Genomic DNA, 6000 nt, shown 5'->3' on the forward strand with positions numbered 1-6000 from the left:
AAACTTTTTATATTTGATAAAAGTAAAACACCCATTTCGCTAGGAAATATATTTCTTTGAAGTTGTACGTAGAAATAATAATGACAATAGATCTGTCAATAAAGCTAATTATCAACAATGAGCAACAGAAGACTAAAAATATTGTATTGATAAACTACAGTTTAAATAGCAACAAACATGTAAATAAAATTAAATATAACCGATAATTTTCAATTTATCCGGGTAATGAAATTATTGTCAATATAAAAGACAGAGCATGTTATTCTTCATCAAAACATAAGAAATCAAAGAAATTTGAATAAAAGTATATTATTCTCCGTTAAATCAGTAGGCACAAAAGATATCGGAATTTTATTTCATATTTTATTAAAATCATTTCTCAAATACAATGAAATAGATAAAATCCTCCTTTTACTAATGTACAAGGAAAAAATAAGAGGTAAGAGTAATAGTAAAAGAAAGAAAAAAATCAAACTCGAGATTTTGACGAATATTTATGTTTCAAACTTTCACAGTGCGATTTTTGGAATTGTGGTTACGATAACTCTAAAACAATTTAAAACAATTTAAGCAAGGCGATATATTGACTTTATATCAAATTTGTAGATTTCTATCAAATTTTGAACGAATTCATTCAGAGGGAATCTGTCAGTTCAGCTGTCCGAATACAGCTGAACACGATAACTGTAGAATGAAAACAGTTAAATGGATAAAATATGGTACACAGATCTATCATCTAAAGTGTAAATCTATGCCACATTTGTAACTGTGTTTATGATGGGCTTCACTGATTGCCCGTCTTTATTTTTGCATGCATCTAGCGCGATAATTCAAAAATGTAGCAGGTAAATGAAATTTGATTCACAGGTTTACCATTTAAAGTGCAAGTCCTTATCAAATTTTGAATCACATGTGTCAAAGTGTTAACCGTCTTTTGATTTGTTATTTCGCATGCATATAAATGACATACAGGTAAGAAGTATACAACCTTCTTCTGCCAGATTCTGAAAGCAAAAATCTGAACACTTGTGGCCTTCACGATTTTGAGGAATGTTCCTAAGCTTATTCGGGCTTGGGGAGGGGGGCTAACTTTATATTAGAGAGTATGTGAGAAACTTTTGGGAACACTACTTCAGCTGATTCAATGTAAAAATTTAAAAATATGCATGCCACTTTCTAAAAATGAAAATTTGAAATTTCGAAAGCTTTGTAAGATACTTCTCTTTATGGTGGAAATATCAATGAAAGAATTTATAATAATTTCTTGCATATACATTTTTAAATTCCCTAAAATATTATGAATTTATTATAATAAACTACATCTGTTATAAAATTTATGTATATAAAAGCTGCAATTCCTCCCATGGCTGCATTTTATCTATTTCAAATTGCATTCCCACTTTGAAGTCGCTATAAGGTCATGTATTAATTAGAAGTTACATTTTTATTTTACCATTATTAGTATCATTTTGAATTTTGTCAACTTCTTCTATATGCATATGGAATCAAAATATTTAGAGAATAATACAATTTTCTATATTTGGAAAAACGCAATTTTTACTTATTTAATGTCACTTAATTATTGACATATAAAAATTATTTTCGAAATATAAAAGATATACAGTAAGAAACGGAATTTAATTTAAATAACAATTTTCTTAAAAATACAAATTCTTAACTTGTTTCTTCAAATAAAAGAATTTTCCTAAAATGAAAGCAGGCAAACGATTAATGTGGTAGATTTTCATTTAGTAACAAATTCTTGTTTGTAACTTAAGATTCAATCAACCAACTTTTGTCTTTTACTCTACTGCAGTAAAATTACCGAGTGTGAAATATTTCGATCATTTTAAAATAAAAATTTACGATTTTTAGCTTGTTTATAGTTTATGAATAGTGGCATCTGTTTAAACAATTTCACATCTAATTGAAAAGTATTTTTTCATCATCTTATGTTTGGTAAAATAGCAGTACATCTAAATAACATCTAAAATATGAGAATAACAGTCAACGAAAGACACTGTTGATAATGTGCTTAATAATGATGATATATAATTTCCATTCAACATCCCTTTAATTTTATGCATAAAAAAAAACGAATCTACTTCCATTTTTTAAAAATACTCTCAGATATTTTTAACTTGGAATGTGAGTAGAATCTAAATATAGTTCATATTTTTCAAATATAAGACTTCTAACATGAAGTTTTATATAACTGACAAATATCCAAGCAGTTGTATAAATAAGTGTTAATAGTCAACAGTAATAATAGAACAACAATATACTGGACAAAACTAGTATCACTGGGTAGTTTATTCGCCATAAAGTGAATTTTTGTTAGTTACGGAAATGCACTCAAAACTGTACTTAACCTATAAATAATCTCAGGAAAAGCCCATCATTTTGTTTCATATTTTCCTCTATTCCTTACTATACACAAATTAAGGTTGAAATAGTTAAATACCAGGAAATCGGTAAAATACAGATATTACATTTTATGAGTTATCTTTGTAATCCTTTTGTTTACACAGTTTTCTAGTTCCTTATAACACCCACATGATCGAGATGACATACTGTAGACTCGCCGGAACAACATAATAAAATTTAAATTCGACTATATCGTTTGGCGAAAAAAACATATATAAATATCTATAAAAACTTAAGAATTCTTCATGCAAAGGGTAAAATTCGAATGATGCAAGGTAAAATTTTAAAAGGTAAAAATCAAAGGGTAGATAATTTGAAGGGTGTGAATTTTCTCTTAAAAAGTGAACAATCTTCAGTAAAAAAATTAACAACTGTTTTCTCAAACAATTTATGCTCCAATAAACGAACTGCAGCTGAAGCTATGTTGTGCTCTTCAGGGTGGATCGTTTGGTATAATATTTTGAAGTATACAAATTAGTTTTATTAAAATTGTAATTAGTTGAGAATTAAGCTAGATTTTGGCGTTTTTCCGCTATAATTCCAGAAATATTATTGAATAATATTTATTGTGACACCATTCTCAAAAAATTGTTGTTTTAAATGATACCAAGTTAACTTTCAAAAACTAATTAGAAAAAAAAAAAACATTTTCGTAAATTTGTAATAATGAATTTTACTATCGGAATGCAGTTAAGACCACTTTCATTGATCAAATATTTAATCTCGTTACTTAATTCCTCATTGATAAAGGCTAAAAAAAGAATTAGCTATTCAATATGTCTATAGTTTACATGAAAAATATGAAGTTAAGTAATAATACCTGAAAATTAGAAAAGAAATTATCCATACAATTTTATTTTTAATGGCATTATTATGTCATGGGATATGATTCTGTTAAGATAACAGAACAGGTGTACGACTAATAAAATTACACGCCTTTTATGTTCATTGGAATTTTATGTTTAAAACTATTACCTTGGGGAAATCTTGAACATACATAAGAGATTTACTTGAAAGTAAACACAGTCATTAATACCGACGAACCAGATCATCATCAAAAGCGGCTAGTATAAAATATAAGTTAGATCTGGGATGTTTTAACCGAAATTCATGCAAAACGTGGCAACAGTAACATTTAAGAAATTTATTTAGATATAGGACTAAGCGAGCGATTCAGTAATAATGGAAATAGAAAATAATGTGTAAAAGGAAGAAAAGTACTAGTTGCATCTCAAACACAAAATAATATCATTTATATACAAAATAATATTTAATTTAGCAGTATTTAATTAACGATATTTAATGATATTCATATTACAAAAAAACCATTATTATGTATCCGCGCATCATATATTTCGAACTTATTTTAATATAGCATGTATGAAATTTCATGCATTCAAAATATGGATATATATTGTGAGGTAGACAGATGAAGTGGAAAAAGCATGCACCCACCAAACAATGTTGCATGTTTGCGTCATAAATCCTAAGAAGTCGCATTTTGGAACAATGCATGTTTCTAAGTAGTCGTCATATAATTAAAGTACTGTGCTTTTATTTTATATTTATTTTGACGTTGTTGTAACTATTTTTTTTAATATAAAGATACGTTTTTAAATTAAGACGTTTTATGATCACCTACACCCCCAAAATATATTTAATTTGATACTTTTAAATTATAAAAATGAAATTATGAAGGGATATTTTTTTTCGTTGTTCCAGAGCACTAGAAGAAACAGATGCAGTTTTTTAATAGGAACTATGTATAATATTTAATAATTTATGCATATATCTTATACTAATTCCAGATGCTATATATCGACAGAAAAAGTTTTCCTTATGGAATTTGTACTATTTGAAAGTTTGTGACGTCTTCATGATATTTCTATATCAAGTAATAGACATTTAAATTCGGATATAATTTAACGAACTCCGAATATCTTAAGTCATTTCACAAGTTTTTAAGTAATGAATCCTAATGCTTTCTAATATAATTAACTTTATGCTTAACAACCTTTAATTTACAACACTTCTAACGTTCTCCTTAATTTACGAAAATATCGTTAATTTTAACGTTCATATAGCATTCAATAATAGAGGATTTAAGCATTCCATATATACTAAAGTATACTAAAATTACAGAATTCTATTTCCAAATACTCAAATTTTGAACTTGATCGAATTAGCATTATTTAGATTAAATTTCTATTTACCTGCTTTTATTGAGAAAATTGAAAAAATATTATAATTTAAGTATAAATTGTATATTAAAATAGCGGCAACAATATGAATATGTTAAGAAAATTTGGCATTTACTATAGCTGCCTTTGAAAGTGAACAAATTGAAATATTAGAACATTTATATTTATATATCTTTGCATATTTTTCCATCTATATATATAAATAAATAAATATATTGCAGATACGAACGTTCATAATCAAATAAATGTTAGATAGTTTCAAGCATTTACTATACAATTTTTAGATTTAAAAATATTTCGGTCATATGTTTGAGATTCAACACAAGGAAGGAGATAAAATTCTATGCACTAATAACAAAAAATTCCAATTCACTTACAAATTTTACAAAATTTTAATTTCAAAATTCATCCTTTAATTGAGATAAAACTTTTATTACATTTGCAGAAATTTGACAGAGAATCTATAACTCATAATCTGTATCTATAATACATCACTCATTGCAATTGAAAATAATTCTCTTTGTAGAATTAATCAAATACTAAATATAATTCGACCGTCTGCAAAATTAAAGAAAATTTACAACAACTAGAGAATCTAAATAATCTTTCTTAAAGTTATTGACATCCTTTAGAGAGACCTGAATAAAAAAGAACTTCCATTTGGTCCAAGGACAGTGGAAGCTCTATAACCCTTCTTGAGGTTTGCAAAGTGTAACGGATTCCAACCTACATTCATTTTGGGTCTTATCCGTGGCAGGTTTAAAATCCTGACAATTCCACACCGTCCTCACGTGCTCGTCACATTGTTCCTCTCAAACTTGGCTCTGATTACCGGCGCGGTGACCCGGCGACAACACTTGCGGTGAGAGAGACGGAAAAAAAATATACAAAACTAAAAGGTTATGTTTTGTTTTGGCGGTGAAAATAGTTTCTTTAAAAGACAATTCGAACCATGCTTTTTTAAAGAAACATTTTACAAAAATAGTTTCTTACCTGTTGGCGGAATCCCAGCTGTTCGGTAACGCAGGAGGCTAAATTTCGCAAAACGCGACCGGCACGACTCGCAGCGGAAAAAGAAAGAAAGAAAGAGAAGTCCAGAAAACTGGAGTGAAGTGAACTGGTGGGGGGAAGCTAATTATCCAAGCCAATCACACCTCCGAGCTAGACTGCAGACGACTATAACGAAACGAAAACATCATCATGGTAAAACGGAGTCGAAGAGAGAGAGAGAGAGCGATTTACAGCTAGATCAACACAGTAGTTGCAAGCAACGAATGTTGGCTTTTTGGTTTATTACCGCAAGCGACACGCTTCAGCGGTGCGGAATAAACAACCAAGCTGACTGGGTAGAGATTTTTATCGCCCTTTCTCT

General features: G+C 28.6%; 1 protein-coding gene across 1 annotated transcript in view; it reads right to left on the bottom strand.

The window, feature by feature from the left end:
* LOC129968873 (sodium-dependent phosphate transporter 1-like) overlaps window positions 1-5778 on the bottom strand; it is a 128269-nt gene extending 122491 nt beyond the window's left edge. The window contains exon 1 of the mRNA XM_056083185.1: window positions 5622-5778. The gene's annotated coding sequence lies outside the window, so the exon portion shown is untranslated. The remainder of the gene's footprint in view (window positions 1-5621) is intronic.
* Window positions 5779-6000: the final 222 nt, after the last annotated feature.

Source organism: Argiope bruennichi, chromosome 5 (assembly GCF_947563725.1).
Source record: "Argiope bruennichi chromosome 5, qqArgBrue1.1, whole genome shotgun sequence".
NCBI lineage: Eukaryota > Metazoa > Arthropoda > Arachnida > Araneae > Araneidae > Argiope > Argiope bruennichi.